At 37.3% G+C, this 20,016-nt stretch overlaps 1 protein-coding gene and 1 non-coding gene across 25 annotated transcripts in view; one reads left to right on the plus strand and one right to left on the minus strand.

The window, feature by feature from the left end:
- The window catches only part of Pard3b (par-3 family cell polarity regulator beta), a 1,069,040-nt gene that overhangs the window by 611,411 nt on the left and 437,613 nt on the right, over window positions 1-20,016 (minus strand). The gene's annotated exons all lie outside the window — the stretch shown is intronic.
- On the plus strand, window positions 10,512-10,618 carry LOC147829383 (U6 spliceosomal RNA). Its single transcript, XR_015449250.1, has one exon. It is a non-coding gene; the product is annotated as a U6 spliceosomal RNA (small nuclear RNA).

Genomic DNA, 20,016 nt, shown 5'->3' on the forward strand with positions numbered 1-20,016 from the left:
CCTGGAGTGCTGTCGGATGATCTCTTCAGGGATAATGGACCAGGGAACTGAGCCTGTAATGATTTCATATCAGTTTGTTCAAGTTCAGTTGCTATTAATTGGGTTCAAGTTCAGCTCCAGTTCACACAATCTAAATAAATAGCTGTTGAAACCAGCTTAGGGCCTGGCACAGTATGTACCTTTGTAGCTAACAAGAAACAAGCAAAAAAGAAAGATGTAGAGGAATACCTTGCAGAGATGTTGTCTGGTGTATACAGTCAGTCTGGTGGACATGTGGAGTCAGGGTGGGGGACATTCACAAACAATGCTCTGGTTTGTAAATGATTCAAACAAATGAAGCTGGAAAACAGGTTACATTGTAAACTGTGCACACAATTCTTGAGAATAGCTACAGGCAAATGTAGCTACTGCTGGCTTGAAGTTAGCATGATCTGGAATCTGGACTTTCCCTGTACTTCCTATCCACTTTGGAAATTCTAAAAAATTAATTCACTTATAACCTAACTAAAATCTGGAAAAGAAGTATTTTGGACAAATTCATTCCTAAATAGAGAAAAGGAGCAATATTGCAGAAAAATCAATTTAAAAATAGGGCTTTGCATATTTTATGGGAAAATCAATTCAAAATCTATTTTTTTCTGGCCCATTAAGATTCACTTTAAGTTGGCTTCACTAGAATGAAATTTAAAATGCATTTCTAAAGATCATTTGTAGGAAATTTTGAATGAAGGCATTTCCAATTCAATGTTGGCTGACAAATTCTAATTTTTATTAGAATCCTGTCACTATGCTTAAAATTGAATTGGTTTGGGAAGATACTGACATGGCTATTTTATAAATAATATCATATGTGGAAGGCAATATGTATATGTAAAATTAGGATATTTAACGCATTCATTTTTGTCATACAATAATATACCATTTAAAATATAACTATTTTAACTTAAATTAATATAATCTTTGAGCTATTTTTTATCATTCATTTGTATTATTAAATCTAAACAATGAAATAAGTAGATGCTTCAAAGGAGCAAATTATGAAGACAAGGGTAACATAAACAAAAGACTGAATTTGTTTGAAAAATATAACTTTCAGTATTTTGGATTTTCTTATGTTTTATTTTCTCTGAAGAAACCAAGAGGTGTTTAATCAGGTATGAAATATTTGATATCCTTACAATGAAGATGTTACTTGTATAATTATACCAAGTATCTTAACCTTCTAGGGTCTCAGTTTTCTCAAAATAAATTGAAAGGCAGAGCATGACTGAAAAGTTTAAAGAGGTAATTGTATACAAAAAGTCCAGCATAACGCATGTAACACAACAGTTGCATAATATAGACCATTCCCTCTGCTTGTGCAACAGCAACGCTATACATTCTGATTCCTCTTTGCAGTCAGTCCTTCCAAAGCAACCACCTCCCAGGTGGTCTAAGAGGCAGCTGAGAAGTCAACCCTAAAATCTGAGCCACAATAATTTGTAGGCTCAGTGCTTGCCCAGAAACAGGAAAGTCTACAATATGGAAGATTTTTGCTATTTCCAATAAACTTTATTGCTTTATATAGAACTGTCTAAATAATTATTTTATTCTACATTCTAGCTGCTCACTGTTCCCTAATCCTCAAGAGAGTTTTAAAACTGAAACTCAGCTCATAAGGATACCTTCTACCAAACTAGACAACACAGTGCCTTGTGGCCACCTTTCCAGTTGTGGATCCCCCATATAGGCTCATGAAATCATTCACATTTGTTCTGTTTTGCCATATCAGACATTTTCTCTTAGGAGGTGACACGTAAGTAAGCAGGCATGCTTTCTCTGCCCTGCTGTCTCCTATCACCTTTGCTTGAACTCTGCCACTCTTTCAGCTGAGGTGCCAGGAGGCGAAGCCACTTAGGGAGTATCTTCCTGGTCAAATTTCCAGCTCAAGTGGTCATAGGCCTCTGAAGGGAAGGCCTCCAGTGGCCTGAACTACAGGCTGCTACCCCTGCATGTTTACCATTAGCCTCTCCGTATTAACCTTTGCCTTGTTTGCTTGACTTTGTCCATCTCTGATTTCAGGTTGAGAGTTTTAAGGACAGAAGTGGCATCCAGTGTTCCAAAAAGGCTAACCCTGAAGAGAGCTCCACTGTACAATTCCTGAAGTAAAATATCCCACCCCCATGATCCTAGCGTTTTAACATTTGAAGAAAAATGCCAGCTTTAGTCAGTACCACTCAACTAACTTTGAAAATCTAAGACCAAGGTGTCAAAAAAAATTTTCCTACACACAACTAACATTTGTATATATCAAGCATACAGGTTGCAAGAAATATTATACTTTTAAGTGTACTCTGACTTGGAAATAAACATAATGTACAAATATAAATTAAAATTTCTGCTTGCTCTGTATTAGGGAATTTCTATGAAGGATATTTTTTCTTAAGACCAGTGAGATCATTTCTGCACTTAAGAAATTATGAGTTTAGATGAAAATAGAGTAAGATTTTGATTTAATTCAACAAATATGCAGTAGTACCTATTATGTTTATAGGTTTGTTTTTTTTCTTTTTTTTTTTTTTTGGTACTGGGGATCGAACTTGGGACCTTTTGCTTGTGAGGCAGGAGGTGGAACCACTGAGCTATATCCCTGGCCCTTATGTTTCTGGTTTTATAGGAAACATTAAGTAGTATATACCCATTCTTTTACCTCAAGGAACAACTGGAATACTTGAAAGCATGCATAAAATAATGCAAACATGTAAAGAGATTTGGCACTGGTTTCCAAACTGAGTAATGCAAACCTCCTAAGAGTTATGCTAGGACTAAAAAGAAACCTATTGTTTTCATTAGGCAGAGGTGGCACCACACATGTAGACCCGACAACACCCAACCTTGAAATTAGAGTTTAGATTGAGAAAATAAAGGAAATCATAAGAAGTAAACTATAAAATCAAGAGTGGAAGAAACGATCATGGTTGGTTTGGGTTGGGGATTTAGCTCAGTGGTTCCGGTGCCTGCCTCACAAGCTCAAGATCCTGAGTTCGTTCCCTGCTACCAAAAAAGGATCATGGCTTGCAGGGTTGGGAAGAGGGTTGATAGTAATCATGACTATACCCCAACCACTCTAATTAGCCTAAAAGGACAGCTTTGTTCTGGGCACTGGGTATGGAAGAATGAGCTACACACAAACACCTACCCATTGAGGACTGCAAGTTCACTACCACAGAGGCTTGCATTACAGCTATAATCCAGAAAAATGGCTCTCTGGAGATTTCTCCTGACTACCATACCCTATTCTTTCAGCCAGTTGTCTAACTAAATATGACTTCTACATTTCCACCTGATATCCTTTTCTCTCTTCAGTGACTTTTTCTAAGTCTCTGTCTTGGTTGCTTTGGCACTTTTTCCCCAAGTACCATTCATTTTACTTTCAGGGAAAAAGGTACCACTTTATACCCACTAAGGTAGCTGTAATAAAAAAGAAACAAGCAAAAAAAGTAAAAACATAATAACAAGTGTTGGTGAGGATGTGAAGAGACTGAAATCTGAATTCTCAGCTGCTGGAAAGGTAAAGTGGTATTGTAGCTTTGGGTAAACCACATAACAGTTCCTAAAATGACAAACACTAAAATTAACTTATGGTCCAACTATCCAACTCGTAAGAAATGAAAACACATGTCTACATAAAAATTTTTACAGAAATTTTCATAATATTGCTATTCATTATATCCAGAAAGTAGGCATAATACTAATGTCTATCCACTCTTATATGGAGAAATCAAATGTGGTATATCCATTAAATAGATTACTATTTGGCAGTAAAAACAAATGAAAAATTGAAATGTTATAGCATGTATGAACACTGAAAGTATTAAAGAAGCCAGTCACAAAGGATCATGTATTATGCAACTCCATCTACATAAAACCTCTACAACAGGCAAATCTATGGAAACAGAAAGTAGATGAACAGTTGCCTAAGGTTGGGGTAGGGAATACGGACATTGGGGAGCACTGCTAAGAGTTACAGCATTTCTTTCTGGTATGATTAAAATGCTCTGGACTTCATCATAGTGTTCATTTCACAATTCTGTAAATATACCACTAACCACTGAGATGTACAGTTTAAATGGGTAAAATATACGTTATGGATCATATCTCAGTAAGCTGTTAAATAAAAAAGAACAACCCATCCTGATGATGTCATGCGAAAAATCATTTTTATTATATGAGTCATGAAAGTTCTAGCTTCTCAGAGGTAAAGTAGGTGCTGCAGGTGAGGGCTGGTGATAGAAATTTATTTAACAGAAAAATTTACTAGCCAAGCAAAATATTGCATGAAATAGCAATAAATAAAATTTAAAATGTATCATTTTATTAGTCATCATATACATGTTTCAGTTATACAACTAAGTTAATTTTGTCCAATATTCTGTTTACTGATAAGAAAACTGAAAATCTGAAAGATTACTCAAACAGCTAATAAGGACCAGAATATTGGTCTTTTAACTTCTATCCTTCTTTCCAGATTTAATCATCATATTTCCCATTCTAGACGTGAACTTGAAACAATGATGTTATGGGAAGATAAGTAGATATGTGTACACAGATACACCACACCTGTTCATTACTCCTGACAGTGAATGTCTTAAAAGATCCCAGTCATTCCCATCTTTACTCACAGTGCTTTGCATGGTGCCTGAAAATAGTGTAGGCTCACTAAACACTTAAGTATGAACACTTGAAGAATAAATTTTATCTTCCAGCATTACCAGAAAGCATAGATTTCCAAGTAGAGTTCTAGTTGCTTACCTCTAACCACCTAAATATCACCTCTGCTTATTCTATCTGTGCTGTAAATTACACTTATCTGTTCCCTCTTGTCAGTTCCCCCTTTGACCTCATGTAAATGCTTCTATCTTCTTGCTAGTCATCCAGTAACAAGGCCAGGATTTGGACAGTGCCCATAAAGAACCACTCAGTGTGTTTAGGGCCATTTCATTTAGGCTATCAGGAAATTAAGCAGAAATTGAGAGATGAGTGTGTCACTGACATTGGTGACAATAGGAAGGAGAGACCAAATAAGCTGGAGAGCCTGTACTGTGACCAGTGAGTACGGCCACAAAAAGTGCTGGGACGACATTCAAAAGGAACAATCCAGGTGGGGATGATGTCTACAGAAGGTGGAAATAATGAGTGTATATGAGGGTATGATAAAATGACCCCCAAATTTCAGACCAGAGTGCTTAGTCCATAAGCAAGAAAATAACAATTCATAATAAAAGTTTAGATATCTGTCAAAATGTTGTTGACCATAAAAACAACTAGGGAGAAACCAAGGCCATTCAAAATAATCTTGGTGGCTCTTCATAGGAAAGAACTGGAGTTAGACTAATTTTTTTAAAAGACCATTTTACTTCATTCAATTATGCATTTTTCCTTGCAGGACATAACATTTACGGCAATAATAACTAGAATGTGCATCAGTTAGAAGTAACATCCTGTCTGTGCTATGGAATGGGTGTAGCTCCCCTGGGTATCTGTAACCTGAAAATGTTTACCTGTGGATGAACTGCTCCTTTATAACCTTTGTATTCTCTAGTATCCCTCCCTCCTTCAATACCGGGGATTGAATTCACAGCCCTGTGTGTGTGTGTGTGTGTGTGTGTGTGTGTGTGTGTGTGTGTGTTTGCATTATGGAGACAGGATTTTGCTCCAGGAGCACGGGCTGGGCTCAAACTTTCTCAGAACTCTACAAACATGAAAGAGGAGGAACCTGAGACCCAGGAAAGACACACAATTCGGCCAGGATTCCTAAGCCACATATGGCAGAGCTAGAGTGCATACAACTCAGTTTAACTTCAAAGCCTGTGTCCCCTCCTCCACATTGTGGCAGCTTTCAGACACAGCTTCTCTCTGAAGTGGTGCTCGAGGGATGGCAGTCATTGGCAAGGAGGGATTCACAGAGTATTTGCACAATTCTGAACAGAGAAAGATGCTCTACTAAACATCTAATCATGGATATTTAGGTAGAAAAACCCTTTAGTGGAGAGGGTAATTTATCAGGCTGCCCAAGCTTAATGAAAATATCCCTTATGAATAATCAATTCTTTTTATCTAATTTTCACTGAAAGCAATAACCTTGTACCCTATGATCTGGGCTCCTCAGTAGATATCCCTGAGGAGGTTACAAGCCCAGTTCCAGACTCACATTTCCCCTACAGCAGAGCATTAAATTGCCATAAAGTTCACAATCTGTTGCTCAAGAGTTTTTGGCCTTGGGGCCTGTTCACCTTTGGGAAAATTAATAAAATTGTATGTGTGGTTGCTAAAAGCAGAGAGACCCATTGATTTAGACCATCATACTGATCAAAGAATTTTCACATGGGCCGGGAATTTAGATCAGCAGTTCCACCACCTGTCTTGCAAGCAGAAGGTCCTGAGTTCGATCCCTGGTACCAAAAAAAAAAAAAAGTTTATATACTCAGGGCCATCTGCAGCACTGAGGAGGAGCCTTTGGGGCCACCATACCATTGCCCACTTCCATGCCAAGAAGCAGAAGTCCCCCAGCACTAAGGAGTAGAGCCTCCCCCCCAAGCACCAAGGAGGTGAGCTGCACAGGCACAAGCAGCACACACACACCCCACTCTTGAAATGAGAAGACACATAAACAAGTCTCAAAACCACACTTCCAGATCACCTAAAGCAACCGCAAAAGGAAACAGATAGAACAATCTACTCAACCACCTGGACTCTCTGAACTGGCAACAAAAGAGGATTTGGAAAAAATGAAATCAGAAATAATTTCTCAAATAACAGCAGAGATTGTGCTCATAGGGCAAGACATGATTAATATATCTAAGTGGACAGAGATAAAAAAAATAGAGGAGCTAAGGAACATGATGGAATCCCAACATAAGAAACAAATAGAATCCATAAAACAGATGCAACCAGATTTCCAGGAGATTAAAAACTCCACTGAAAGTTCTTTTTTATTTTTTGGTACTAGGGATCAAACTTGGGACCTTGTGCTTGCAAGGCAGGCGGCAGAACCACTGAGCTAAATTCCCGGCCCTTCCATTGCAACTTTATGCAGCAGAATGAGCCAATGTGAGGACAGAATTTCAGATATAGAAGATAAGATTGGAAATATTGACCAGGCAAAGAAAAACTTCTTTAAAAATAGTAAGGGACCACGAGAAATCAATCCAGCAGCTGCTAGACAATGCAAAGAAGAATAATATCAGAATGATGAGAGTCAATGAAGAAACACGAGAGAAAACAGATGACATAAAAAAAACTGTTAACAAAAGTGATGGCAGAAAACTTCCCAAGCAGGGGAAAAGAACTTGGCATACAAATAAGTGAGGCATATAGGACTCCAACTAGCCTTGATCAAAAAAAGTCTACACATAGGCATATAATTGTTAGATTCCAGAAACCCAACAGATGAAAAAAATTCTATAAGCAGTTAGAGAAAAGAAACGTATCTCATACAAAGGAAAGCCCACCAGAATCACAGCAGACTTCTCAACACAAACCTTCAAGGTAAGAAGAGCTTGGAGTGACATATTTCAAGCCCTAAAGGAAGACAGCCTCCAACCCAGATTGATGTACCCTGTAAAACTATCCTTTAAAATTGATGGAGAAATAAGACACTTTCATGACAAAGAGCACCTCAGGAACTTCATGAATACCAAACCAGCACTCCAAAAATTTTTAGACAATATCCTAGGAAATGACAATGAGGATCACAACTGCAGGAAGCACAGCAGAATGAATCCACTGGGCACAACAAGAAATTAAACACAAAGGGGGAGAATCCAACAAAAAGAAAAAGTCATGACAATGATAAGTCAATACGTATCAGTTATAACCATCAATGTTAATGGTCTCAATTCACCAATCAAAAGAAATAGACTGGCAGAATGGGTCAAGAAGGAAGATCCAACAATATGCTGCATACAAGAAACACATTTAATTCAAAATGGAACTTACAGAATGAAAGTTAAAGGGAGGAAAACAATACTCCATGGACAAGAACCCCCCAAAAAGCAGGAATAGCTATTCTCTTTACAGAACAAGTGGTTTTCAAACCAACATTGATTAAGAGAAACAAAGAAGGTCACTACATCCTTGTAAAGGGAACAATCCACGAGGAAGAGATGACAATCACAAACATATATGCACCAAACACTAGTGCACCCAACTATATAAAACAAATACTAACGGACATGAAAATTCAAATAAGCACTAATACAATAGTAGTGGGGGTCCTCAATACCCCATTGTCACAAATAGATCAACTAGACAAAAAATGAGCAACGAAATACTAGGACTCAATCAAACTCTTGAACAAATGAACTTAACAGATGCTTACAGAGTGTTCCACCCCACAAAATCAGAATACACATTCTTTTCAGCTGCACACAGGTCATTCTCCAAAATAGACCACATACTCACTCACAGAGCATGTTTAAGCGCAAGTGAAATGAAGTTATCCCCTATATGTTATCAGACCACAGTGTGATGAAATTGGAGAACAACAGCAAAAGAAACCGCAAGAATTTCATAAACACATGGAAACTGAACAACACACTGCTGAATAACCAATGGGTCACAGAGGAAATTAAAGAAGAAATCAGACAGTTCCTACAATTAAATGACAATGACATATCAGAACCTATGGGACACAATGAAAGCAGTCTTCTGAGGGAAATTCATAGCAGTGAATACTCATATTAGGAAAACAGAGTGAGCACAATTGAACAACCTGATGCTAACCTCAAGCTTCTAGAAAAAGAAGAGCAGGACAACCTCAAAGCTCATACAAGGGAGGAAATTATAAAGATCAGAGCAGAAATCAATGCTATGGAGACTAAGAGAATGATACAAAAAATTAATGAAGCTAAGAGTTGGTTCTTTGAAAGAATAAACAAAACTGACAAGCCCTTAGTCAACTTTATTAGAAAAAGGAAAGAAAAGCTCTAAATCCAAGCAATGAAAAGGACAAAATTACAACAGACCCAGCAGAAATCCAGAGGACCATCAAAACCTACATGCCAATAAGATGGAAAACACAGAAAAAAATGAACAGATTCCTAGTATGGCTGGAGCACAAAAAGGAAAGATAGGAAAGGACACCAGATGAGTCAACAGAAATGTGCATGTGTCAAAAAAAATAGGCCTTGCAGTTGGGGAAGGCTTTGAATTTCATTATATGTACTGGAGAATATCATTACTGTTCTCAGCCAGTAGCTATAGTGATCTGACTTAGAGAATATTTTAAATTCTACATTTATGTTTTTCCTTTTCATTGTATATTTTAAAAGATAATTTAGACTGCTTTGTGGAGAGGACTTTAGAGAGATGAAAGAGGCAATTATTGTAGTAGTGTAAGAGATTGGTGATTTGGTCTAGGCAAAGAGACAGTTTTGAGGTTCATTTTAAGACCAATAATGCCATCCTTTTACATTTTCATTTCCAAGCAAATTAACTTAAGTGCAGTTGTTGGCAGTAGGGAACTCAAGGGGAGAGACCATAGAAACGTTCTAGGGAAGTGAGAGGGTCAGAGAGGTCAGGAGGTGGCTTGCAGAATAAGGCTCACAATTCCGAGATGAAATCCATTCTTTCTTTCATTCATTCACTCATCACACTGATTGAGAGCTATGTGCCAGACACTGGGCTGGATGCTAACACAAGAAGTTGAACAGGCCCATTGTTCAAGACTAGGCAAGGAGCCGCACTATTGAAGAACAATATAAGCAGATGGAAGAGGTTCCCCATAGCTGAGGTGGAAAAGTAAGGCTGTTGAGAACAGAGGAGACACTTAGAAGTTTTACAGCTACCTTCAATTCATTTATTCACTGGCTCATTCATTTCAGTCACTCACTTCCTCAAGCATTATTCAACATCTATATATTGTGAAGCTCAAGACTGGCTTATACAATGATGAAGAAGATATATATCTTATATGAACCCAGTGTGTATCTTGCCAGAGAGAAAACCATTTAAATATAATACAATATGAGGTGCTAAAAAATGCACACATACTGACAGGCTGAGGATCACAGGTTCAAGCCCAGCCCAGGCAACTTAGCAACATAATGAGAAAAATATAGAAAGGGCTGGGGATGTATATCAGTGTGAAGGCCCTGGGTTCAATCCTCAATGCCACAAACAAACAAATAAATAACAAAAAACACACATAACTATGTTATGACCTGTAAAGGAGATGATCATTGCAGCACACAGAAAAGCTCTATGTCAGTGCTATTTCTTCTGTCTAAAAGATAGTTTAAATCTCACTCTACAGAGGTCTTCCTGACTCTCAATTACACTGACTTCTGCTAATCTTGTTTCTGTAAGAGTCTGCAGTTATGTGTGCTCTAGCTTGTGTCTCCTGTTAGCAAGAGCTTCATGTCTCCTCCTTGACCCCATTGCATTTTCTATGCTTGATATAGTCCTTTGTACGGAAGAGATGCTCAAGGAGTATTAGCTGAATAAGTGCTTTAAAAAAATTAGATAATTTTGTGCTTGTTTTGGCAGTACATATACTATAATTGGAACGATACAGAGAAGATTAGCATGGCCCCTGCACAAGGATGACATTCAAATTCATGAAGCATTCCATATTTTTGATCAGTGAAATAGATTGGAAGATGCAGAAACAACTCCAGACATACTCAGCCACCTCATCTTTGACAAAGGAGCCAACCACCATCATTGGAGGAAAGATAGCCTATTTAATAAATGGTGTTGGAAAAACTGGATTTCAACTTGCCAAAGATTAAAACTAGACTCATACCTATCATCATGCACTAAAGTAAGATCGAAGTGGATTAAAGATCTAAATATTAAGACAGAAACAATAAACTTGCTGGAAGATAAGTTAGGTAGAACTCTTGAAGACATTGGCAGGGGAAAAGACTTTATGAACAAAACCTCAGTAGCACGGGAACTAGCACAAAGAATCAACAAATGGGATCTCATCTTATTAAAAAGCTTCTGCACTGCAAGAGAAACCACTAACAGAGCTAAGAGACAACCTATAATGTGGGGAAAAAATTTTAGCAGCTGTACCTTAGACAAAGGTCTACTATCTAGAATATATAAAGAACTGAAAAAAATCAGACCCCCAAATTTAAAGACCCAATTCAAAAATGGGCATTTGAAATGAACAGACATTTCTCAGACAAAGAAGTAAAAGCAGCAAATAAATATATGAAAAAATGTTCAATATCACTGGTCATTCGAGAGATGCAGATGAAAACAATGCTGAGATTCCACCTAACCCCAGGAAGAATGGCTACTATCAAGAAATCAACCAATAACAAATGCTGGTGGGGGTGTGGGGAGAAAGGAACCCTTATCATTGTTGGTGGGAGTGCAGACTGGTGCAACCACTGTGGAAATCAGTATGGAGATACCTCAAAGAACTAGGGCTAGAGGTCCCATTTGACCCAGCTATTCCCCTGCTGGGGATCTTCCCAAAAGAATTAAAAAAATCATACCACAGGGATATATGTGCACCCATGTTTATAGCAGCACCGTTTGTAATAGCTAAAGCTTGGAAACAGCCCAAGTGCCTATCAACTGGAAACTGGATAAAGAAGTTGTGTTTTTTTTAAATAAAATGAAGTACTACTCAGCCATAAAGAATGAGAAACTAGAGACATTTATAGCTAAATGGATGCATATTGAGGCCATACCCATGAGTGAAATAGGACACACATGTGTAAATACCGAATAGTTTCTCTAGTGTGAGAAACTGAAAGTGTAGATAAGAATTAAAATGATTAAAATAAAAAAGTGATAATTTGAAATAGGAAGAAAAGGTCCAAAGGGGTAGGGGTGCTAGGAGGGGAAGGGGAAAGGAAAGGAGGGAAAGGAAAAATTATGAGAAAAGAAAAAAATAAATGGAAACAAAGTCTATGTAAATAGGGAAGGGTGGAGGGTGTGAAGGGCACACAGGTAATGGGGAAAAGAATAAGAACCAAGATACATCATGTAGAGGTACAAGCACCCAATGTTACATGTAAATGTATTGTTTACCTAAAATGTACCAATAAAATAATTTAAGGAAAAAAAATTAGACAATTTTAATTGTGGGCACGTTTGGCTAAAGCATGTTAAATATCCTTCACGAAAAGTTATTTGCCAAATCCTAGAAGAAAATGCTAATGAACTCCATTAGTCAGGTGCCGAATCCTCAGCTCCCAAATGGGGGATCGTAGTTGTGAATTAGATATCACTCCTTTCTTTGCAGCTCTCCCTTCATGCTCAGTGCCTGAGAACTACAGATAAGAAGGAAGTTCTACTCCGTGAACTTCAACAGCCATACATGTGACAGTCAGGCATCAGAATCACAAATGCAGAATGACAGAAATCTACTTGCACCTGCAGAGAGGTTAAAGCAGCTGTGGTTAAAGTCCAGCTGTCAGGAAATTTCTGGCTTCCATAGGCTAATGTGAAAAAGATGGAAGATGTTGGGTTGATATTTTTGACAATTTGCAAATGAAGCTATTTTTATTTTTATTTAGTGTATAGCCTGACTCTTATTTTCATTAAATAGAATGTCTCAACACACCAGTATGAACATGTGAAGTCTGCCTGGAGCCTTCCTCAAACTCCAGGAGAGACGCTGCTTCACAGGACAATTTAGATAGCTAAGACTGCAGCACAGCTGTAGGCAAGGGGAATTCAGAGACACACAGACAAGGATGGAAAGATGAAAGGACAGATGAGATGCTCCTCAGTCTGCACATTTCACAGTGGGGTGATAATTCGGCTCTCAAACTGTCTAAATTGTTCCACACTTACTTTCCTCCACTGTAGGACTGCAACTGCGACAATGTAGGACTCGTATTTCCCCACATCCCTACAGGAACTCTGCCCTCTGACCCTGTGGTCCATTGGCAGTTGCTCATTTAAAGTGGTTTTTAACTTTTGATGCTGACCACAGACCTGTAGATGCTAATATAGACCACTGTCAATCACTTCTCAAGAAGCAGTAGGAAACATTTTTCTCTCTCTATCTTTCTGTTCCTATATATTACTGATTCTTGTAGCAAGATTAGATTGCTGATACTTCTTATCCTATTCTTCCCCCACCATCAGTGACAGGCAACTAAGCTCAGGTCTTCCACTAAGGTGAGCTCCACTATATCAGCAGGAGATGGGCAGCCCACCTGTGCCCTCCTCTATTGACTGTGACAATCAAAGATGCTCTGGATGCTGCAAATGTTGGGATGTGGTGGGGGTGTCACTCATATCTACTGGATAAAGGCCAAGAATACTGCTATACTCTATCCAAGGCACCTGCCAGCCTCCCTACAACAGAGAAGTGGCCAGCCCAAAATGTGAACAGTGCTAGGGTTAAGAAACTACGCATTACACTGCAGGACATACAAGAGGAAGAGAACATATTCCTTCTCTTGAATTAAAAATTAAACAACCTCATTGGGCATAATGACATTTGTATACAAGACAGTCTGAGGGGGAAAATAATTTTAAACATCTAAAGACAACTATGTTGAATAATTAAGCTATAGTTATCAATATGGATTCTGGAAAAAAGACAGAAATGAACAAAAGAGGGCCATAAGTAAATAGGAGTGGGCATTTGAATTACAGGAAATACAAACAATGCAGGGATAGTGGCTTTTTGCCTGCATGGGAGAGTTTCAACTGAGAAGCAGCCACTTGTTCGAGAGTGCATTTGGTGGTGAATTCAGGGTGAAAGCAAGAGAGGAAAGGAGGGGTCTTACCCTATCTGGGTAGAGATGGTATATGACTAATAGTCAAAGCTAACTAGATTTTAGCGCCATCACCAAAATAGCTAAAACTTTAAATATATCTTATTGTTCTATTTATGCTAAATAAGTAAAAGGGACTAATTTTAGAAATGCTATATTTTGGAGGCATCTTCACTTGGATGTTCAGAACAGTTTCTCATGTTCTGAGATCTGGCAGAACTATAAATTACTAATGGACAGATATTAGTGCTTTCCCCTTGAGGCACTGCAGTTAATATTTCCAACTTGTTTCTAGATTTCTTTCCATGATCCCAACATGGTAAGAAACAGGCAAGTTTAATCACTGAAAACTGAACATAAGTATAGATATACCTATTATACGTACAGTTAAAGCATTTTCTTCAATGCAGCAGCTTGTGTGAAATGCTCACATGCATGCTGTGACTACTAAAGAAAAGTCTAAGATAAATTCCAAATCCTCAGAATTCTAAGCTGATTCCATAGACATTATACCACTGACCATTTCCATTTTTTCTTACAAATCTACATTTGAAAGCAGCCAAAAATCAAAGGAGTCATGGAAAGCACAATCCATTGCTTTCTCATCTCAAAAGCTTCAAGCAGGATAAGCTGATTAGTATGTTAACATTTTGAATTCTCCTTCTCAAAGTAAACTTTGGAGCAAACACTATTTATCGTGATATAGACTGAGATTTTAAGCATAGAAGAAAAATGAAAATACATACTTAGTGATAGGATAAATAAAGAAACTCAACTATCCTAAAATCCTGCCACAGAGACAGTGAAAAATAAAATAGATAAAAACTCCAAAAAGATAAACTAAGAGAAAATGAGGGGAGGGGAACAATGTTAGAAAAATGCTGGAGTTATCAGGGGTAATTATCTCACCACATGGGAGAAAGCAGAGGCTGAACACCTTGCAGAGAGAGAAAGGGCAGCCAATGGAAACTGCAGAGACCAGAAGGGCTCAAACATTGGGGTAACTGGTCACATAGAGGCCCAGGATAGGGTAGAGGGCAAGAGATGGATAGAAAACCATAAAATGTGCAGGTGGACTTTGCCCTATTTCCTTCCACGTCTGTGTGCCCCAGAGCCTGCCTGTCTGTCGTCTGATGGTACAGTAGTGAGGCTGTCAGTGAAATGTGATTGACTGCAGAGGATAAGTGGGAAGCACCGCTGACTCACACTCAAGGTCCTTTTCTTCCACAGGACCAGGGCTAGTCTGTGAAGCGAATGAAACATAGCATCAAAAAGTCTTGGTAGTCACTTCTGAGATTTGATTATATAACTGCATCTCTGCTTCTAGAGCACTCAGTTTCTCTCCTGAGGCACTTCTGGGAAAACCCAGTGGCTATGCTCTAAGCAACATTGTGAATGCACCCCGCTGGTGAGGAACTGAATGCTGACACTCATGTAAGAGAGAGGGTGTGAATCCACTGGGCCAGGTAGGAGATGGTGGCACTCAAGACTCTTGGGAAACCCTAAGCCAGAATGACCAGGTTAAATGGCATCTGCCTCCACCACACTGAGAAATGGTGTGAGACAATAAACCCATTTTTATTTATCAAACTTTAATGAGAAATGATATGAGATAATAAGCCCTTATTATTTGAAGTGTCAGGTTTTGAGTGAATTGTAGTTACTGTGGACAGCAGGATACAGGGGCTCCCACTAAAAAGACAGGATCATTGTCCAATCATCCTAAGGGCACAAAATAGTTTAGGGGATGCCCCTCTCTACTGTCATCAACCTCACACTCAGACAGCCACAATCAGCTTTTCTAAGTGGATCTGTCTTAAAAATGAACAGACCCCTAAGGACAACATACAAATGAAGAAAACCTCTGGAAGACTAAAGTAATCAGCAGAAGGAACTAAGAAGGAATAGAGATAATGTGAAGAGAATTGAAGATATGATATGGAATACCGAAAACAAAAGTAGGGTACCATATACATAACCACACTGAACATATATAGACTTGATCATGCATACCACAGTGACTTTTGGACACTAGCAGCAAACAGAGGGTCCTAAGAATTTCCAATGAGAACCAATACACACGCTCAGGATGCAAAATGAAATACATGAGGACCTCACCGTACTTTACAAAGGCAACACAGGGCTGGAAGATGAAGCAAAAGCTTCATAATTCAGAGGCACAATGATTTCTGGCATGGAATTATATATGTAGCCAGACTAGAAATCAAGTATAAAAGTAGAATGAGGGCCAAGGATTTGGCTCAGTGGTTCCGGCGCCTGCCTTGAAAGCTCAAGGTCCTGAGTTCGATCCCTAGTACCAAAAAATAAAAATTAAAAAAAATAAAAGTAGAATGAAAAAATTTACTTTTAAAAAACACAAAGCCTGAAAACAGTGTTTCCTCTCATGTAATTTTAGAAAGCTACTGAAAACTCTGCTTTACAGAAATGAGGGAATAAACCAGAAATAAGAAACTATTACAGACTAATGAAGGAAGATTCAGCCCCGGAGAAAGGTAAAGGGAATTCTTGATACTTGGGGGCAAACTGTCCAGAATCAAGGAGGAGGATTCCCAGAAAGATACCAATAGATATGACACTGAGAAAGACACCAACCCATAACCGACATTCCTGACCATATCAAGGGTATGTCTACATTTCTGTTGGAAACTATTAATTGAAATTTTTATTGAAGTGTTAATTAAACACTTTGACAAAAATAATATAAAGGAGGAAATGTGAGCATGATAACTACGTGCTTTGTTGTATATGCACATACAAACACTCACATATATGGATTCTATACATAGAGAAAATAATACAAGTACAAATTATGGATTGAATCCACATTTTGTTAGACTGTATCAGACAGAACACTACAGATGGTTGACACGAGGACAGTTTAAATCCTCATCTTCCATTATCAGAGAAAGTGTCTCAAATTTTTTACAAAATGAGTACTAAACACAAAATCAATATTTAGAAAGAGAGGTCAGTACTAAAGAAAATAATAAATTGTGAATAATTTTCTACAGAGTAGGAATTTGGACTAGTACATTTTTTCATAACATCTTTGAAATAGCACTATATGTTTAATGTTTTGTATATTTTTATTTATTAAATTTTAAAAAGTTAAGAAAAAAGAATGGGTTAAAAATACAAAGTAATCAGAAAGCAGAACTGATGAGAGCTATAGGAGTGAAGGTAAACAGAAGTTCAACAGTGTTAAATACAATAGAGTGGGATACTAGATAATAATAAAAGGCAAAATTTATACTCACAATAAAATAAGATACACCAAAAGCCAAAATCTTAGAGACATAATAATCTTGAACTTGTATATACCCCCCAAAAAGTACACTCAAAAGACATGAGAAATAACAATGACAAAAGAACAAAAAGAATATTAAAAGACTAGAGAATCCTCACATTGCTGATTATCAGGGATGTTCAAAGGGATGACATCTAGCTCCAAATTTGGTAGCATATCACAGGGTAGATAAAATCTTTCCTACCCAACTTGTTACATGTGTGTTTGAAAAGTTCAGCCAAGTACTAAATAATATACAGCCTTAGTAAAGAAATTCTTAGTAAAGAAAGGACTGTTTTATAGATGCAAACAGCCTTGTCTTTTCTTGAACTAAGTAGACCTTACACATGAAAACTATATCTTTCATGAGCAAGTTTAGGCTTATTTTAACATAACTATTTCATAAAGTGATGATTTCCCTATCTGCACCTTCAGAACAAATTTGCTTTTTTTTAAGTGGATGAAACATGCCTTACTCTGCTCCAATTCCACTGAATTTGATACTACTATTAGTATATTAATTGGCCTAGGATGGACTTAGTGTATCAGTATATTTTCTTTTTAATTTTTATATTTTAAAAATTTTATTAATCATTATTAATCATTTTTTCCCTCCCTTGCCTACACTTCTCTTTCCTTCCCCAGAACCCCTTCCCATCTCCATAGAGCCTACCTATTTATTCCTCACATCTCTCTTTTATTTTATTCCTTATTTTTATTTGGGGTTTTTCATATTAGAGAAATCATGAGATATTTAATCTTATGTGTCTAATTTAATTTATTTTCAATGCCCACTTTTACATTTTATTTTCTTAAGATTCATCTATTTTCTTATGAGTGACTCAACCATATCCTTTTTATGGCTGAGTAGTACTCCATTGCATATTTACAATTATCTATTCACCTGTTAATGGATGTATAAGCTGTTTCTATAATTAAGCTATTGTGATTTGCACTGCTATAATTTTGGTATGCATGTATCACTGAAATATGATGGCTTTACAGCTGGGTCAAATGAAATGTCTATTTTTGGTTTTTTTGAAGAAACTTCTTATTGATCTTCATAGTGGTTTTATTAGTTTAAATTCATACCAACAGTGCAGAAAAGTTCCTTCCCCCCACAACTTTGTCAGAATTTGTTGTATTTTGAATCCTTGATAATAACCACTATAAAATGGAATCTCAGTATTGTTCTGATGTGCATTTCCTTAGTAGCCAAAGATGTCAAACATTTTTTCATGTGCTTACTGGTCTTTTGTACTTTTTCTTGAGAAGTATCTATTCATTTCAGTTGACCAGTATCCTTTTCCATCTTTTCTTTCAATATGTTAGATATAGATTTTTTTTTTTTGGTACTGGGGATCGAACTCAGGACCTTGCACTTGCAAGGCAGGCAGTAGCACCACTGAGCTAAATCCCCAGCCCTAGACATAGATTTTTTGAAAAGCTCATTTCTTTCCTTCTTGCTTTAAACTTGACTGCTTTATTACTGTACTTTATGATACTGAATATAAATGCAAATCAACTTTTATATATCTCAGGACTAAATAAACTCAGAGGTAAAAGATACATATAAGCCAGGCACAGCAGCACATGTGTGTAATCCAGGCTGAGGCAGGAAGATCTAAAGTTTGAGCCCTGCCTGCACAATTTATCAATTTAGTGAGACCTTGTCTCAAAAACTTTAAAAGGAGAAGAGCGCATGGGGATGTACCTCAGGAGAAAAGCACTAGGTTCAAAATCCAGCAGTGGAAAACAAAACAAAACATAATACAAAAGCTAACAACCCCTCAAGCACAAAACGAGACAAAAGTTTTTCCTCTAATAAGTTAGTTTGGACAAAAAGGATAAATGTTAGAAGAACTACAAATATATTCTCATAATAATATTTCACATACATTATTTCATGTGATTCATGCAATAATTAGTCTTCATTTTAGAAAAGACAACTCAGTGTGATAGAGAATGTGATTGTTCAAGGCATCAAAGCTGTGAAGTAGCCCATATTGCTATAGTTACAGTCAAAAATCAAGTACAGGCACAGTCTCAGAAATGAAAATTACCATCCAAACTACATTATGACTAATCATAATACACCAAAGATTAGGAGAGAAAAGTGAACCTTAAAATAGTAAGTGAAATAAAAGATAGGGCCTGCCATAGAGTAAGGGTACATGTTGACACTTTTATTTGCATAAAGCTAATTAAAAAGATTTATATCACATCCTTATTTTGGTATTTTATGATTAGTTTTACTTTGATGTAAATTTCTTTTTAAGGAAATTAACATACTTTGGATATTCACAGTAATTAAAATAACATAAAATTAGTTCCATCTAAATATTTAACATTGTGAAGTAACTGCAGGTCAAAAGGCTCTGTGATAGCTATTCTCAAAAAATCTCATAGAATAAATAAGTTGATCTTGAGTCTTAGGGTATATTTAACTGGGTGGAGATCTATTAACATGAAAGTACATGTTTTATGACCTCATATCTATTAAATGCAGTTTAAAAGTATATACTTTAGCTGGGTATGGCAGCACATGTCTGTAATCCCAGTACTCTGAGAGACTGAGACAGGAGGTTCACAAGTTCGAGCCCAGCCTGGGCAAGCAGTAACACACACACACATGCACACACACACACACATGCACACACACACACGCGCATGCACACACACACGATATATACCTCAAAATATTAATACGCTGGGACTCTGAAAATATCTCAGAGGCACAGCACTTGCCTAGCATAGACAAGTCCCTGGGTCTACCCTTAGCACTGTTGCTTATAATTAAAATCATAATTAAAATCATAATTAAAATCATAATTAAAATCATAAGCAACAGTGCTAAGGGTAGACCCAGGGACTTGTCTATGCTAGGCAAGTGCTGTGCCTCTGAGATATTTTCAGAGTCCCAGGTCATCTATTACAGTAACATCTATTTTCTACCTTTCTATTACCAATGTT

The sequence above is a fragment of the Heterocephalus glaber genome, unplaced genomic scaffold, assembly GCF_053883595.1.
Source record: "Heterocephalus glaber isolate CG9 unplaced genomic scaffold, H.glaber_assembly_v1.0 deba00000621, whole genome shotgun sequence".
NCBI classification, from domain to species: domain Eukaryota; kingdom Metazoa; phylum Chordata; class Mammalia; order Rodentia; family Bathyergidae; genus Heterocephalus; species Heterocephalus glaber.